The 18,985-nt window shown below is 42.5% G+C and overlaps 1 protein-coding gene and 1 non-coding gene across 7 annotated transcripts in view; one reads left to right on the top strand and one right to left on the bottom strand.

Moving 5' to 3' along the window:
* LOC126416387 (RNA-binding protein fusilli) overlaps nt 1-18,985 on the bottom strand; it is a 489,380-nt gene that overhangs the window by 434,767 nt on the left and 35,628 nt on the right. For 5 of the 6 annotated variants that reach the window (XM_050084075.1, XM_050084072.1, XM_050084076.1 and 2 more), the window contains exon 1: nt 9,513-9,911. The exons of the other annotated variant lie outside the window; for it this stretch is intronic. The gene's annotated coding sequence lies outside the window, so the exon portion shown is untranslated. Of the gene's footprint in view, nt 1-9,512; nt 9,912-18,985 lie in introns of those variants that run through there. 6 annotated transcript variants of the gene reach the window in all.
* On the top strand, nt 1,171-1,244 carry Trnat-ugu (transfer RNA threonine (anticodon UGU)). The gene has a single exon. It is a non-coding gene; the product is annotated as a tRNA-Thr (tRNA).

Below are 18,985 nucleotides of genomic sequence, written 5' to 3'. Positions count from 1 at the left end.
GGAGCTCACAATGTACTCGCGCGGCCAAGGTGCAGCTGTTGCTCAGGGAGAGGGAAACCGCTCCATTCTGCAGCCCAGCTGCCGGGGGGACGCGCACAATGCCGGCACAATGCACCCCTGCCCTATCCCTACCCCCTACCAGCTACCTGGACGGAGGACGCCACACACACACACACACACACACACACACACACACACACACACTACCTGCGCTCACAAACGGCTGCCCAAACTGCCGCCGCGCCTCCCGCCGTTACAGATGGGCACCCCACACAACTATTTTATAAGTAAAAGTCCTAATGGGGGATTATTTTAACAATCACCACCACCCTCGTCACTATGGCAGTAGGCGCATTATCTCAATAGTTCAAAGATGGGTTCTCTCTCTACAAATATCTGCCTCTTCGGTATCATCTTTTTCCATAATTATTGCTTGCACTTTGCAGATGATATTTTTCACGGTAAAAACTACTGAGTTTCTCCAGCCATGACCAGGGTGAACAGGAACCTCATCAACTAAATTTAAGAGGTTGTTCAAGAGAATTTTCTGGGTATGTTAGTATAAGGTACCCCACAGGCTCTATGGTTCGTTATAAAGAGCTGTAACGGTTTGTCACCCACGATGAGCATTGTTCCCGTCAAAACAGTCTCGCAACAGTGAAAAGGCCTCTAATAAGCCATCACCAAAACGTATACCTCAAAACGCAGATTAACGCAACATCCCTCAGATGATATATTTACTAAGATGGTAACCATGCAGCTCGTTAGAATGAAATTACAATCAACTGAACACCCTTAGCTGCTTACAGGCGTTGACATAGGTCAACGGGGACAGATGAAAATGTGTGCCCCGACCGGGACTCGAACCCGGGATCTCCTGCTTACATGGCAGACGCTCTATCCATCTTGGCCACCGAGGACACAGAGGATAGTGCGACTGCAGGGACTTATCTCTGGCACGTCTCCCGCGAAACCCACATTCTCAACGTATTGTCCCGCACTACATTCGTAGTGCCCCCGCCCATTACACTCATTACTCGCGGCGCGTTGCCGCTTTCCGTAAGAGTTCGGGCACTGTTTGTGCATTCGCACAGAAGAAGAAGATGGTCAAGTGGCCGGTGAGCCTTAACCATATATAGATAAATCCCTGCAGTGGCGCTATCCTCTGTGTCCTCGGTGGCTCAGATGGATAGAGCGTCTGCCATGTAAGCAGGAGATCCCGGGTTCGAGTCCCGGTCGGGGCACACATTTTCATCTGTACCCGTTGACGTATGTCAACGCCTGTAAGCAGCTAAGGGTGTTCAGTTGATTGTAATTCCCTCAGATGACACATGTACACTTCGCGGTGGCCTTCGCTGCAAGAGCAGCTCAACAGTGTGGCTACGCCGCTACTTCACTGCACCCGATGAACCCTCACACGAGGTACACGTCGAGCAAATCATCAGTAAACCTATCAGTACTACTGTGTATCGCTTAACGTAAATTCACGCTTCCGGAAAAAGAAATCAGAGACGGAATCGTGCAGTGCTGAATGCAAGCTTCAGGACGAAGAGTAGTGGGCATTACTGATGTCGGACAATATTTCCCGTGAGTGAATGGAACACGTTTATTTCCAAACAGGAGACACATCGTACACCCTCGACATCTGCACTGTTGTGCCGACATTTTTAGTGCAATATAGATACAAAGATGAGTGGGGAGCAAGAAATAAAACCACCTGCAATTACTGTATATCTGGCCACCGAAGCCCAAGGCTATCTAACGACTAAAATAAAAAAAACCTGAACCTCCGAAATTTTGTACGCCTTCACGATTAACATGCATACGACAGAGCTGTAGAGTATCATGTTATTCACACACCGTACATCGATCAAGCAGTTAAGAGAACCAAGGAGAACTTTGGACAGAGAATTGGAGTTCAGGGAGAAAAAGTCAAACCTTTGTGGTAACCGATTATATTGCAATTCTGTAAGACGCAGCGAAGGACTTTGAAGGTTAGCTGAACGGAACGGATAAGGTTCTGAAAAGAGGCTGTACGATAAACAGAAGTAAAACAAGGCTGATGGTGTGTATCTGAAAGAACTTCGCTGATGCTGACGATTACATCAGGAGATGAAACTTTGAAAGTAGTGCAGAATGTTGGCTATTTGAATCGAAAATAACTGAATACATCAGATGGAAAGAGGGCATAGCAAGAAAAACTTTTCTGACACAGATATGTTGATGAAAAGCACTCGAGTTACCAGCCAAGAGGCAGTGCTGAAACATCGAGACGTTTCGAAGATTGTGATATTCGCCAGAAGACAGTCTCTGAAACGTCGCCGCATTTAAATGCTGCCGTCCGACTGGAAACCCTTGAGCTTTCCATGGACACTATACGATGGGAAAGTTAACAGAGAGATGTTAATGTCTAATATTAATTGAAGTGTCACGACGTATTTTCTTGAGAGTATTTGTCGAGTGTAGCATTATATGGAAATAAAACGTTAATGATAGACACGAGACGGAACTAGAAGAATTTGAAATCTGGTGTTTCAGGAAGATGAGATGGGTAAATCGAGTAATTACTGACGAGGTACTAAACCGAACTGGGGAGAAAGTTTATGGCGCAGCTCGATTAAAAGGATACGTCAATAGGACACATCTGAGACGACATGGAAATCTGGTTGTTGAAAGAAGAGCGTGTGTAGGGAGAAAGGGATGGGGGTGGGGGCAGTGGGACGGAGACCTGAGTACAGTGCACAGATGCAAAAGGATGCGGGTTACACAAGACAGACTAATGGGAGGAGTACATCAAAACAAGTGTGTGTGTGCTGCTCCAGTTTTTAATAGCAAATTCTTTTATACCCCAGCAATTCAAACAAGCCTATTCGGCCACTCGTGCTGCTCTCACTGCTTTATTTACTCTCCTTACGCGCTGTTAGTCCCATCTGATATGCGCACCACTCTATGCTGTACCGCATCGTAAGCCGTACAAGTGCCTTGAAAGCAATCTCTCTCTTTGACACATCGCTGTTTCCAAGCGTATTAACGGTTAACTGCTTTACCTACGACTGAACCTGCAATCATTTCTCTTCCTACTCCCTCCCATTGTTACACCTGAGTATTTGAGTGAACTGTTGGACGCCAATTGTGTCTCGTTAATCGTGTAGTCAATTCCAAAATGAGATTTTCCCTCTGCAACGGCTGTGGCTAAGCCATGTCTACGCAGTATCCTTTCTTTCAGGAGTGCTAGTTCTGCAAGGTTCGCAGGAGAGCTTCTGTAAAGTTTGGAAGGTAGGAGACGAGGTATTGGCAGAAGGGGACGGGGCGTGATTCGTGCTTGCGTAGCTCAGTTGGTAGAGCACTTGCCCGCGAAAGGCAAAGGTCCCGAGTTAGAGTCTCGGTCCGGCACACAGCTTTAATCTGCTGGGAAGTTTCGTGTAGTCAATTGCTTTCAATACAAGCCCAGTCAACCAGATTTTGGTGTCAAAGTATCGCGAATCATTGCACGGGACCTTCATCAAGGTCACAACCGAACATCCGCCAAGTCCGCCGCCAACAGACATTTGACTTCGTCTCAATGATTTCCATCAGAAATTAAATACCTTATTCATGTACAGGCTAATCGTTATCCTTAACCAGTAATACCAACGACTACGGTGGGAACTTTTTTGTGTTTTACAAAATATTTCTAATTGAGCAACGGACTCTGTTCATCTATTCACAACGCAGCAACCGCGTTGGAACTACGTCGCAAATGTCTGCACTTTGCAACGGCTGATAATTATAACATTTTTAAGCACAAAATAAATTTGTGTAAGCCTTGGCCACACCTTAAGTTACTAACGCAGACAGTGTATTTACCGACAACAAAGTCAATCCATCACATTCAGATTAAGAGTTGTTGTTATGGGGCAGCCGCAACTGTGAAAGTCCTTTTTGAAAAACGAAAACAGCAGTACAGCTGCTTAATCTACAATCTCTTATTGGATACATGACCGGTTTCGGAACAGTTACGGTTCCATCATCTGGTGTAAAAAATAAAATCAATCATCTGAGGTCATTCTCCCGGCTAGTGTTTTACTATTACATAGTTTTCTTGATTGTGTTGCTGGTCGCGCAGCAAGGGGGAACGGCTGTTAAGGAATTTTTGTCCCCTTTACTCTTTTGACACGGAACCCTTGGTTCCGTCACAACATTCGGGTGATGATAGTAGATGAAAAAGTGATTTTATTTTTTTACACCAGATGATGTAACTAACTGTTCCTAAACCGGTCATGTACCCAAAAAAAGATCGTCGATATATAACTGTCCTGCGGTTTTCTTCATTTTTCAAAACATTCAGAAAACATGCAGCAACTTTCGACACTTTCATATGGAGTAGTATCTTGGAAATCAAAAACTCATCCACGGGCAAGATAAAATATCTGAAATATGAATGTACAGAAACATTCTGAAGATCCCATGCACAGGATCATGTGACCAATGATGGGTCACATCTTTAAATCTTATCCAGAATCAAATATAGGACAGCAGCCTAGTTTGGACATATTTCGAAGCGAAAAGTATAGGTGGTTCGTACAGTTCACGAGTTAAAGAAAGCAGAAAGAAAACGTGGATATGATCATGGCCGCAGATATTGCCGCACTATTTAAAATTCTTGAGAGCAGAAGAATATTCCGCTGCCTAATACCTCTCCAATCCTCATAAAATCATACTATATATTCTTTACTAATGTGTATTTTGAGCTATGTATTTTTCACTGCATTATAACAACAATTCCTATATCATTGCGAAATGATCCCTGGTTGAACAAATTAAATCAAATCAATGATGGTCTCCAACCCGCTACTAGGAAAGGTATCAAAAAGTAGGGACTTCTCTTTAATTATGTCAACTACAACTTAGATTTTACTTGTAATATCGACTACTCGGCTTCTGTTGCCCTCGTCAATAAATATAGTAGTAGCTACCGAAGTAATCGGTGGTTACCCTAGAGCACACATTATTTACACAAGATTTGGATGATGATGCGGGGTCAAACGTATTTTTTATTGAATCACGACGTAACAGAGATCGTATTTTTTACTTGCAATGATTCCTTCCATTTACCTTCATAACAAAGCTGTAAAATCTTCAGGAACAACAGAAGAAGACACCTGGCGACTCTTGGAACTACCGGTGCAGTAATTTTTACAGTGCATAATAAACACTGAAAACAATATATCATAGAACATGCATCGAAAATTTCACTTCTCGAGTGAGAAAGCATATACAGAACAGTAGTACCCCAATAAGAATTTTCAGGGCCACGCAGACTAAAATTATAAGCCTCTATCACTCTGACGCCTATGTTTTAGAACCTACAATTAATTTTAAGGCTATGCATAATTAAGAGGTAATTAATCAGCTTCCTGTCTGGAAGATAACTGCTTAGAACGTAGTGAAGTATAGTTCGACTATGCGCCTAAAAAATGCAAGAAGAATCAATACGTCTGCATATCACGCAATAAAATTATTTACCATGCGCAATACTTACGTTGTGCGAAACTGTTTTCTAAACCAATGCAGTCTGTAAATGATGTAAATAACGATGCAATTTGTCAGACTACTACTGTGCGTCTTCACTTTTATGACGGTAGGGAAAATTGGCAGCTATGAACACAGGACACATGGCAATAAACAAACTGACTACTGTAGCAACGAAAGAGGTTGAGATGTGGCACTAATTCTATCACAATTTTAGATGTTGCAAGGCGTCAGATAATGGGGTAAGTCAGAAATGTGTGGTGCAAATCACAGTTAGTAAAAACGAAAAGTGAGAAACTACCGTGAGGCCCTACCAGAAGGTCAAAATTTTAACTATTTACCGAGCGAAAGATGCAACGGGCTGTGGGAAACAAATACAGAGTGTGAACAGCGTCGTCTGCTGAAGCCCAAGTCACGATCTGCCCGACGACAAGAACCACGAAATGATTACTAAAACGAGGACATGAATCCGCACGAAGATTATTTCGTAGTCTGTAATTCTCCCAGCCAGGCGGTAGGTTCATTAATTATCGTAGTAGGCCTACGTGCGTTTGAACTAGACCACAAATCCCTGGTTCGTATAGGGCAGCACGGTAAAAAAGGAGAAGGCTGTTCTAGCTTGGCGGCTGTTAGCCAGCTACCAATTAGCACATCATATTTTTATCATAGGGAAACGAAGCACAAATTTGGTAACTATATGAAGATTTGCAATGGCATGAGCTCAAACAATGTTATCACCAGCAACGCACCTTCATGCATGTGAAATGCTACGTAAGAGAGATACAGCAACAGCAAGTGTTCCCCAGCTAACTCGCAAATTGTACGTATTTTTACTGGCTACGGCACAGCTTACATGGGACGGCAAGACTACCTCTTCAGCACTATTCTTGTGAATCAGCAATAGCCGAAGGAGGTGATGAAGAGATATCCGACAGTAGGCAGATACAGAGACTTTTAGAACTTTTATCAGTGGCTAGATAACAATTTATCAAAATATAGAAAGAATGCATGAAACACAAACATTACAGGGGTTTCTACATTTTTATTCACTTGGAAAATAGATCGGGTAGATACCGCGGAAAGCTACATCGTCTATTTGTAAACAAGATGAAAAAAAAACACTTGAGTTATGAAATTCGTTGAATGGTAGGAATACACAGGGTGATAAAGTGCCTCGTGTTTTCGGAGTACCCACCAAATAAGGGAAAAAAGTCCAATACACATTCATAACTAACAGTAATGAGCACTTTTTCATTTCAGATACTGTGAAACAACTCTTCTACTAAACAGATGCTCATAACTTAAGGTACGCATTTTAGAGGCCAAGTTTGATTTTTTCCTTGTATTGATCGGTACTACCACCTCGCAAAATACTCGACACTTATTTTTAACTCCACATTGTCTTCCGTAAATGCAGTACTTATTCCATTACAGAAGGCGGTAATAAAATTAAAGTGTGCTTGGAAAATCATTGATTACTAAAAATTAGTAACCTTGACTCGACTGAAAAAACTAGAAAAACAGATCAGTTATTCATAGCTAGTAATATTTCTCACGGCGACTGTGTGCATAAAAATCGGGTGAAATGTTTCAGAAGAGTGCAGTCAAGATATCTAGTAAACATATTAAGATTATCACTAGTTTTGCTACATTAACGGCTCACGGAGAGATTGACGTATGAAGAACACTGATGGCGGCAATAAATGAGACACTAATAGCTTATTTACTGAAGCTGTTTTACAGTATTTGTCAACCATGAATAATAGCAGTCAAGTGTAGTATGAATGTCACTGTCCCCACCCCCTACCAACGATGATTTTGAGTTTTCAAATGGTCACACGTTCAGTATCATTTTCGGCTGACTAGTCATTCCGACACGTGTTAAATCTCAATAACTAGCTGTTACACTCTTAAACACAGGAAATGAATTCGCAACATAGTAAGAAAGCACGAGACAGCCCTAATACTACTGTCCCAGTCACATAAAGCTTAGTTTTCTGAGTCGGCAGGTGACGCCCAAGTCACTTTCACATACACATAGAATACTTTGCAGTATCAGAATTTTACCAGTGCTAACAACTTAATGTGTGTAGAGTAAGGTATTCAGAACTCCAAATGATTGTCATTATGCTCTAGGTACAACAACAGTCAAAGTGCGCAAGGATGGCCAGACCTTTGTTTCTACAACTTGTAGTTGAGTGCAGGAAGTTATACGAAACTGTGCAGCCATGAAATCAGTCTTAACACGGACCCAGAATTTTTTTAAAAAAATTAATAATCAACGCTGCTATTCAGTGCACAACACGTGACGTAACAACTTTTTCAGTCTTGTCTGCTTTTTGATATTTACCATACCAGGAAGTTTAATGATCAATACAGATAAAAAACAACACCCAGGGGATCTGTGAACAAGACTGGCGGTTCCTTATCCTGACCAACTCTTTTTATCATTATTTGCTCACCTGGCCAACTCATTTATGTATCAAACTGAGTTTGGTCCATTAGTCAGAGATGCTGCCATCAGAAGCAGGAAAACACTCTGCAGCAAATGAATATGAAACAAGAAAAACCACTATACTACATAAAAAAGAACCAGCAATCTCTATGCGTTCTGCCATTCCTCCGCGCTACGATCAGCGTGGAATGATGTATTTTTTGGAATCTATGTAATACATTATGACACTGAGCCTATGGTTCTACGTTATGTCAAATGACGCGCCTAAGAACGAATTTCGCCAAATAAAACTGTACGCGGTTACGACTTAGTCCTCACCAAATTCTACGAAACGGCACCAACCTTACACTGAGACTTGGACCATCGCGGACGCAGGGGAACCAGATGGAATTCGCCGTTCCACCACACACCGAGCGGCGCCACTGAAGCGATGCCAACGTCCTCTGCGTGAACTTCACCGACGCGATCACGCCTACAGTACGCATTCCACTTTTTTGAAACTTAACAAACCAGCTCACGAGTATTTTCAAGTTTGTTAGGTTGCTTGGCGCTTATACGTAAAAGATGATACAGGCTTGAGATAGTGTACCCAGGAGACAAATCCAACGTCTACGAACAGTTTCCATATGGTGTGACGTATTCAGCTTACACACGTTTTCTTTCCTTGTTCAAAGTAGTTTTCTAACAATACGAATAGGAAACAAACTTGTCATCTGCAACGAGCACACTTCAGAAAACACCGATAGGTTAGGAAAAACATTAAAAGGGAACTACCAACAGGGTATCACAGCGACTGAAAATTGTCTGAAACCCAAAGTCTAACGGTAGTATAACTTACAGGAATACGTTTCAGAATCTGTGGTAATGGCAAGCGGCAGCAATACAGTATCTCTAATACGGGTACAACAAAATACGGCAAGATTAAAATTTATGTTGTACCTCAAAACTACAGCTAGGTAGCTATGGATATCTGAGCCGATTCCTAGTTCCTTGCGTGAAGAAATGACACCAGTTGCAAAACTTAAGGACTAAAAGTAAGCGGTGGTCTCTATAATAGGAGGGTCTCAAGGACGGTATATCATACGGTTCAGTAATAATTCATCGGAATCTATTACTTCCGAGCGACATTTCATTGCACACATCTAATATCATAAATGCACTAAACAGGAAACACAGTGGTCACCTGCCAGATATTAGTGTAAATTATTTACTTAACACTCCGTGTCCGGCATAGCATCTTTACACGTTGGAGTCAAACACGTACTTCTGCATACCGGAAGTACAATTTAACCAGCGCCGCAAGGATTAACTTGTAAAGTAAATTTAGGATGCTCTAACGGTCACATGTAAATTGGAAAGTGAAGTCCTAAGAGTCTATTACACAGCGTGGACGACAATTAAGAACGGGAAAACGCAATTTAGAAGATTATGTTTAACCGCTTATATCGGTAAACGTAATGAGAAATCGAGCCTTAGTAAGTGTGAGCAAAATATACATAAGAGGACTACATATAAAACTGGTACGGTACAACTAAGGTATATTCACCATGTTACACAGGTGCCAAGCTGCGACGAAATACTGCATTACATGCTACGAAATGGGCGGCAGCTCTTACACAAATATCACAAGTTCTTCACAGCACTTTTCAATTTATACGGCTTCGAGACGAAACGTTGACTAATTCACACATACGCACACCCAATAAATGACTTAGATACAAAGCACCGATGAAGTTAACTTCTCGTCTGCGTTAACACACACTACAGCAAACACTCGACATCCAGTGCACGTGTATATAAACACAAAAATTACATGTCACTTCGAAAAACAGTTATTTATTGAGGAACACAGGAGAATTAGATATTGAATGACTAAGTTGATCCACCGTTTGAAAATTACTTTGAGTCTGTGCCTGCACACCTTCGGAACTAAACGCTCGGCCGAAAGTCTTGCGAAGACTGCTGAGCCAGGTAGGAAAGGTGAGCCAAAGAGTCCACGTCAAAGATATGCTCCGCTCTATACGCTCCGGTAAGAAATGATCACCAGCCAGTCGTACAATTTCGAAGCGCGTTACAGATTCCACAAGCGGGGTTAATGCACTTACGTTGCTGAAATGAGGGAAAAGGATTAAGAGATAACAGACTGGAAAAGAAGGCACTGAAAAATGATCTTCAGTCCTAGATTTTACATGTGATACATTCAGTTGCTTAAATTGGTTACGACCGCCTGATTATTTCCATACTTTTGCAACTTCGTGATTTAAAAAAAAGGAGAAATATTTGCTACTTAAACAACGGAAGATATACGGAGATGGCAAAGGAAAGAAGAAGGGTTTTCTACACTTTCTGAATGTTTTTCAAACAATGAAATCAAACGTGGTAGCTAAAACCAGCTACTTGGATTTTCATCGTATTTTTCAATATTTAAAGAACACTTTACTGTTCTAGGAATATTTTCTATGACATATTTCGAAAGCCGTAAGTGGCACAATCACGCGAAGCTGAGCCCGCTCCGTCCGATGTGGATATCTTTGCGGGCGGAGCTCTTTGGGCCGGTATCTACGCCTATTGGTCGTAGCACCTGTTGCTTCCAGCGCTGCCATTGGTCCGCCGGCGAGCAGGTAACCGTAAGCTGGTTGAGCGTGAGAGTTTGCCGGCCACAGGCAAGAAGAAACGACATGGCGGGGAGGGAGAGAGGAGAAGGGAGCAGCAACTCTGGGTGGGGGGACAGACTGGCGGGGATCGGGCCTTCCCGCAGCAACACACGTTACCTCCAGTGGCCGCTTCTCAGCTTCTGGCAGGTGTAAAATAAACCTCAGAAGCTGAAAGTCTGCTGTTTCCGGGGCTTTTAACGCAATGGTCGGACACTGCATTAACAATGGAAAAGGTAGTATCGAATGAGTAGCAGTAGGCAAACTAAATATGCTGCACACACAGCGATGAAGATATCACTCTGGAACTTGAAGGGAAATACTTCATTATTTCTTTATTTTGTTTTGATCAGCCAATCAGTGTGTATATGGAAATGGTTGCAGACTTTGAATCACATCCGAAATCAGCTGCAGATAAATCCCATAAGATATGGCACCGTAGTATATTTAACAGCTGTTAAATCACGGAAAAACAAATTTGGAAGGTTGAGTTCCGCAGTTTCCGTCTCGGAAGTAAAATGTCGGTAACACCGAACTAGTTGTCTAATTTTTCTGCTCCACTAATAAAAATGGCTCATTTATTTCAGTAATGTAGCTATGAGCCCGAAGGCTACTATGAACACCGCAATGCTTCACTATGTGTGGCCCTACTGCGGATGGTACGTTGTTGCCTTCCCTCCGATTTTGCAACCGGGTCACCCAGACAAAGGGAGACAGATGTACAGTTTCAGACGGAATGCAAACCATGCAGTAGTTTCAATTTTTCGCACACACTGCAGTGCTGGACGTGAACGCTACAGCTAATGCCTGAAAATGTTCTCGGGCCTGTCTTGAGCGAATACAGAATCCTTTATAGCAAGAAACTTACTCAAGAAACCATACAGCTAACAAATTACACTTGCCGACAATAATGACAGATACTGCGCTGGCGTCCAGGGCAATCACAGTATCTTTCGTTAATGCTTATTTTTTGTAATACAAGCAGATGTGCTTTTCTTTGAATGTGAAAGCAACTGTAACCTTCAGTCGTCACATAGTGTAAATCGTACATAATTTTGACCAGTGAAGGAAACACGTCAGATTTCTGTACGTTGTATGGTAAGTTCGTCATAATATTCAGGTATCCTGAAATCAAAAACAAGATTCCACATATACACGTAATTTGTAGCAGTGATATCCAACATTTGAGTGGTGTGTGCCGCTACCTGTGACAGCAAAATTTTGAACAGTTAAGCAGACGACTGTTGTTTCTGATAACATAAATCTGCTACAAGAAATATTCCATTATTCTTTATACCTTCTTTCGTACCTTACCCGCTAACTTGATTAATGTTGTCTTCCTAATATTATAAGATTTGTCTCTGCGATACAATAAAAGGCTGTTGCTATAATTGTTATCAGTTTTTCGCATCTTTTGCCGGCCGGGGTGGCCGAGCGGCTCTAGGCTCTTCAGTCTGGAACCGCGCGACCGCTACGGTCGCAGGTTCGAATCCTGCCTCGGGCATGGATGTGTGTGATGTCCTTAGGTTAGTTAGGTTTAGGTAGCTCTAAGTTCTAGGGGACTGATGACCTCAGATGTTAAGTCCCATAGTGCTCAGAGCCATATGAACCATTTTTTTGCATCTTTAACTTTGAGGCATCCAGAATTTCATTAGAAAGAAACTGTGAAGGAAATGACATACTATCGGGGACAGACAATATAAAAATGTTCCACGTATTCCTACCTAATGGGCAAGAGAATTTGATGTCCTTTAGACGACTCTATAATTAGAGACGGAGACTATCAGCTGAACAGACTATTTCTCTTGTCAGATAATTTACTATATTCAGTAAATAAGAATTACTGCCACTGGGAATATCTTGTGAGTTGGCTAATGCTTTTGATCAGGTGAATCATGGATATCCCAACGCAAAATACTACAGAATAGCAGACACAGCAGATTAGTGGTTTTTATCTTATGTGTATGACAGAAAGTAATTGGTAAAAGTTCCGTATCAATCGCATGGCAATAGGCACTCAGCAATCACACATGGTGTACCACAAGAATATTTTGCGTCCCCTGCTATTTTTGTTATACATAAAATGATCTTTCACTCGCAGTTTCAGATATGCAGTTGTTTCGTTTTTGTAGATGATACAAGTGCAGGAAAATAGCCAATGCAACATTAGGAAATATCGTCTAAAGGCTCAAGGCAGATGGATTATCACTGAATTTTGACCAGACTCAGCACATGCAGTTTAATACATCTTTTAGAAACCCACAAGCTTAAAAATAGGTTCCGCAAACCATAAGATACAACAAATAGAAATCTTAAGGTTTTCAGATAACAAACAGATCACAATCTAAATTGGAAAAAGTAATGAGTACAATTAATGTAGTGCCTTAGTTCAGCTACTGTTGCTGCACGCTTGATTCCCGCTACAGATGATTTTCAAGTAAAGAAATTAGTTTATTCTGCATATTTCCATTTTCTAATGAATTACGGAATAATTTTTGCGGGGAAACTCAATTCACACGGACAGTATCTTCAGAATACAGAAGGATGTTACAGTAAATGAGGTAAGTAATGGAACAGCAATATACGCATCCACAGACGGCCGTAGTATCGCGTACACAAGGTATAAAATGGCGGTGTATAGGCGGAGCTGTCATTTGTACTCATGTGAAATGGTTTCCGACGTGATTATCACCGCACGACGGGAATTAACAGACTTTGAACGGGGTATGGGATATTCTGTTTCGGAAATCGTTGTTGAATTCAGTATGTCGAGATGCTAACTGACAGGAGTGTGTCCAGAACACCAGATTTCACGCATTACCTCTCAGCGTGGGCGACGCTGTGGCCGGCGGCCTTCACTTAACCACCGAGAGCATCAGCGTTTGCGTAGAGTTGTCAGTGCTAACAGACAACAAACACTGCGTGAAATACACGGAAATCAATGTGGGACATACGACGAACGCATCCGTTAGGAAAGGGCGGCGAAATCTGGCAGTAAGGGGCTATGACAGCAGACGAACCGACGTGAGTGCCTTTGGTAACAGCAGGACACCGCCTGTAACGCCTCTCCCGGGCTCGTGAGTACATCTGTTGGACCCTAGACGCCTGGAAAACTGTGACCTGGCCAGATGAGTTCAGATTTCCGTTGGTAAGAGCTGATGGTAGGGTTCGAGTCCGGCGCAGCCATGGACCCAAGTTATCAACAAAGCACTGTGCAAGCTGACGGTGACTAGATAATAGTGTGGGTTGTGTTTACATGGAATGGACTGGGTCCTCTGGATGTTCGGCTACTTGGAGACCACATGCAGCTATTCATGGACATCGTGTTCCCGAACAACGATGGAATTTTTACGGATGACTATGTGCCATGTCAGAGGGCCACATTTGTTCGCGATTCGTTTGAAGAACATTCTGGACAATTCGAGCGAATGGTTTGGCCAGCCAGATCGCCCGACAAGGATTCCATCAAACATTTATGGAATGTAATCGAGAGGTCAGCTCGTGCACAAAATCCTGCATCGGCTACACTTGCGCAGTTACGGGTGGCAATAGAGGCATCATGGCTCAGTATTTCTGCATGAGAGTTCCAACGACTTGCTGAGTCCATGCCTCGTCGAGCTGATGGACTACGTCGGGAAAAAGGAGGTTCGACACGATGTAAGGAGGCATGACCTTTACCACCACAGTATACAGTACTGTCCCACGCGTAGGCTACTACTAACACCACAACACGAAAGGCTCCATTTGGAAATGAAATGATCGTATTGCACTATTGGTGGGAGACCACATCTGGGATAAACTGTTCGGTCGCCTAGGGAATATCTTTTTATGTGACGCCACTTTGGCGACTTGGGCGTGGATGATGATGAAATGAAAAATGGTTCAATGGCTCTGACAAGGGAACCTCCCCATCGCACCCCTCTCAGATTTAGTTATAAGTTGGCAGAGTGGAAGAAGTTGTGTGGAACTACGAAAAAAATAAGCAAAATATACGAACTGAGTAGTCCATGTGCAACATAGGCAACATCATGGATTGTGTCAGATCGCGAGCGCCGTGGTCCCGTGGCTAGCGTGAGGTCCTTGGTTCAAGTCTTCCCTCGAGTGAAAAGTGTTCTTTCTTTATTTGCGCCAAAGTTATGATCTGTCCGTTCGTTCATTGACGTCTCTGTTCACTGTAATAAGTTTAGTGTCTGTGTTTTGCGACCGCACCTAAAAACCGTGCGATTAGTAGAAGAAAGGACGTGCCTCTCCAACGGAAACCGAAAACATTTGATCGCAAGGTCACAGGTCAACCGATTCATCCACAGGAAAACACGTTTGATATATTCTATACGACACTGGTGACGGCATGTGCATCACATGACAGGAATATGTAGTCGACCCACCTAACTTGTACACTTGGCCTATGGGTAAAAAGAGTCTTCTACCTTGCCCGACTTAGGTTCTCTTGTGGATGTGATAATCACTCCCAAAAAAGTGATGAAAACATAAGAGTTTGTCACATAAACTGCAACAAATAAATGCAACAGTTTCACAGATGCACAGTTTTCCCTGTGTTCTGTCAAAACATATGTTTTTAAGGTTTTCAAATTTTTCCGTTTAGGTGTAGCGTCCCCATACTGCGGCGCAGTTACCTCGCATCGGACGGACGGACGGACAGATAATAATTGACTGAAAATAAAAATAATTAACTTTTCACTCGAGATAAGACTTGAACCAAGGACCTCTCGTTCCGCAGCTGCTCACGCTAACCACGGGACCACGGTGCTCGTGAGCTCACATCATCATTGATGTTGCCTAACTTGCGCATGGACTACTCAGTGTGTACATTTTGCTTATTTTTTTTCATAGTTCCACACAACTTCTTCCTGTTTTCTCGATTGATCTGTGTTCAGTTTTTCAATGCCTATCCACTGTGCCAATTTATAACAAAATCTGAGGGGGGTGCAATGGGGAGGTTCCCTTGTGAGCAATATGGGACTTAACATCTGAGGTCATCAGTCCCCTAGAACTTAGAACTACTTAAACCTAACTAACCTAAGGACATCACACACATCCATGCCCGTGGCAGGATTCGAACCTGTGACCGTAGCAGTCGCGCGGTTTCGGACTGAAGCGCCTAGAACCGCTCGGCCACAGCGGCCGGCTGATGAAATGAAGATGAGGACAACAACGCCCAGTCGTCGCACGGATAAAATCTCCAACACACGGAACACAGAATGGAAAGAGACTTCCAAATATAACGGAAAAAATAACGGTAATTTAACCCCGTTGCGATTCCTAAATTCTGGAACGACAAAGATCGGGTCGGCCGCTGTGGTCGAGCGGTTCTAGGCGCTTCAGTCCGGAGCCGCGCTGCTGCTACGGTCGTAGATTTCAATGCTGCCTCGGGCTTGGATGTGTGTGATGTCCTTAGGTTAGTTAGGTTTAAGTATTTCTACGTCTAGGGGACTGATGACCTCAGATGTTAAGTCCCATATTGCTTAGAGCCATTTGAACCATTTGACAAAGATCTATGCTCCAGAAGACTCACGAGCACTATTAGCCACCTCACATCCAACCATGGCTGTTATCTGCCTCGTATTAGTCTGGCTGCATCCCTATTATGCGACTGTGGTGAAGAAAAGGACGCGAATCACATCCTTTTTGGCTGCACGATCAGACGCAACGCTACAAGGCAACTCCTACGTCTGGTCACCATCGGTTGCAGTTTGCCGACATACTATTGCACAGTTCTGCTTGAAAGATTATCGCCTTTTATATGACTTTTTGTTGGAAGAACAGGTCAACTTCTAATTTGATGCTACAGTACCCCGGGGTTATTTATGATGCTGTGTAATGTATTAAACCCAATGTTCACGTTGACTTTCAGTGTGTTAAACCTTATATACCAGATAAGTATGATCACAGCTGTATGAATACTGCTGATATGCCAAAATAAAAACAAAAAATTTAAGAAAAGTTTAATCCTTCATGTTCAAATCTGTGTACAGATTCTTACTGTATTGTATACACATTTATAGAAACGTGTTGTTTTTGTCGTCGTCAGCAGTCCGAAGAGCGGTATGCTGGTAAACTTGTGCCACAAAAGGTATTTTGTCCCCAAATTCATTCAATACCTTTTCGTTAATTACTCAAACGAAGCACTCTTCTCTACTACCACATTTCAAAAGTTTATGTTCTCTCCTTATCTCTTCTGTTTATCGTCCACGTTTCAGAAAAATTCTCTTAACATTTAAACTGATATTCCGTGTTAACAAATTTCTCTTCTTCAGAAATCTTTTCTTGCTATTGTCAGTTTGCGTATTATATACTCTCTACATCGATTTTCGTTAGTTATTTTGCTGCCCAAAGAGCAAACCTCATCTAGTACTTTCAGAGTCTTATCCATTATACTTATTCTTTCAATGTCAACTAAGGTAAATCGACAACACTTCACAACTTCTGTTTTGTTTCATTCATTTAAAGAAACTATCATTCTGTTCAAATGCTCTTTCAAATCAGTGGACGTCTGTGACAGAATTACAGTACAAAAATATAACAGTTAATTGGAGAGCCATAGTGAGGAGGCTGACCTACGGGGTCGTATAAAATGCCCTCTTCGTTGTCTGCGTCGCTCAATCTGCTTAGAAGATGCTGAGAGTGTTGATCTCCCGAATATTTCCCAAAAAACATGACTGAGAAGAGTTGCTGTTTCGTATTTTGAGTAACACTTGCGCTGAACGAATAAATTTTATGTTATTTGTTCGCTAGAGTACGCTCTTTGGTTTTCCGAAGTTATCAGAGTAAAATACTTGGAGCAAAAGCTGTCTACAACTTCGAACTGTAGTCTGAATTCAGAATAAGAGTGATACGACATGGAAGGGAGGCAGGGATTGAAAGGTGTAGACATGATTTAAGGAGACATGTGGAAAAGAAATACAGGTTCTGGTAGAAGAAATAAAAATGTGAAGGTACCTACCCAAGATGTGGTTTTCATCGGAGGCAAAGTAATACGTAATATAAATTGAACTAAACGAAAATGTGCGTTGTGCAAACATGAAATATTATGACAGCATGATTTGTTACAGAGAATACGAAGGAAAGCACAGCTGTCATTATACAACCATATAAAATTATTCTGTTATAGAACGTGTTCGATGAGCTACTAGTGTTCGTCAAATGTAAACGATCTGATCAGAAGAATCCGCATACCCCTGTGTAATGCGGAATGGACCACCAGATTTTAGAGAGGAGGAACCGCCAGTCTAAAAGGAGGGGATGAGCGAGCTCAGTGACCGTCGTTGCGCGTCACCTTAGTAACAAATCCACCAGAGTCATTCAACCCTTCTAAAGCTGCCCACGCCGACTGTTGGTGATGAGATGGTGAAGTAATGCGAAGGAACAACCAAAACTAAACCAAAACCAGGCACACTTCACGTGTATAGGCGGACAGGGAGCGTCCAGCAGTGCGGAGGGTGGCTGTAAAAAATCTCAAGAAATTAGCGGAAGGAATCACCCGCGAGTTCCACAGTACTACCAGCTGTCCCGCGAGCACATTGAGTTAAAATAATAGCGTACAATAGTTGTACAGCTTCTCATAAGCCATACATTTTTGCAGTCAACGCTAAGCGACGCTTGAGAGCGCGTCTTCTAGACAGTGGATGATTGGAAACGATTGATTTGTAGCGCTGAATCACGGTGTCCCCTGTGCCAATCCGATGAAAGGGTTATGTTTCGTGAATACCTGAAGAACGTTACCTTCCGCTGTGTGCAGCGGCAGCAATAAAGTACGGGGGGGCATTATGGTATGGGGGTGTTTATCATTGTTAGTCTGTGGTCCCCTTATTATGCTAAACACAATGCGAAATAAGGAAGGATATGAAAATACTTTACAACACTGTGTACTGCTTAAAGTAAAGGGATAGTTGGGAGACGATGATTGTTTGTATTAGCGTGACAACGCACCCTGTCATAGAGCAGCGTCTGTTAGGCACTCATTTGTGGACAGTAACATTCCTGAAATGGAGAGGCCTGCCCAGAGCCCCAACGTGACCTTTGGGATAAGTTACAACGTCGGCTTCGCTCCAGACCCCAGGGTCAAATACCGCTATCTCCTCTGGTTTTCAGGAAAAATGGGCTGCTTTTCATTCAGAAGACGACACCTTTTTGAAAGTGTGATCAGCAGAGTCCTAGCCATCATAAAGGCGATGGGTGCACACCACATATTAATCTCCATTAATAGGTGTCCTGATGCTTCTGATCAGAGAGTGTATGAAAGTATACGATGCGAAGTCTCCATAAGATACGTTGCTCTACAATATTGATTTTGTTGCCTGTAAAAAAATTACACAAATATCGAAAATTCTGTAGTCTTCATAGAACCAGA

The sequence above is a fragment of the Schistocerca serialis genome, chromosome 8, assembly GCF_023864345.2.
Source record: "Schistocerca serialis cubense isolate TAMUIC-IGC-003099 chromosome 8, iqSchSeri2.2, whole genome shotgun sequence".
In the NCBI taxonomy this organism is placed as follows: Eukaryota; Metazoa; Arthropoda; class Insecta; order Orthoptera; family Acrididae; genus Schistocerca; species Schistocerca serialis.
This window is presented reverse-complemented; position numbering and strand designations above follow the sequence as displayed.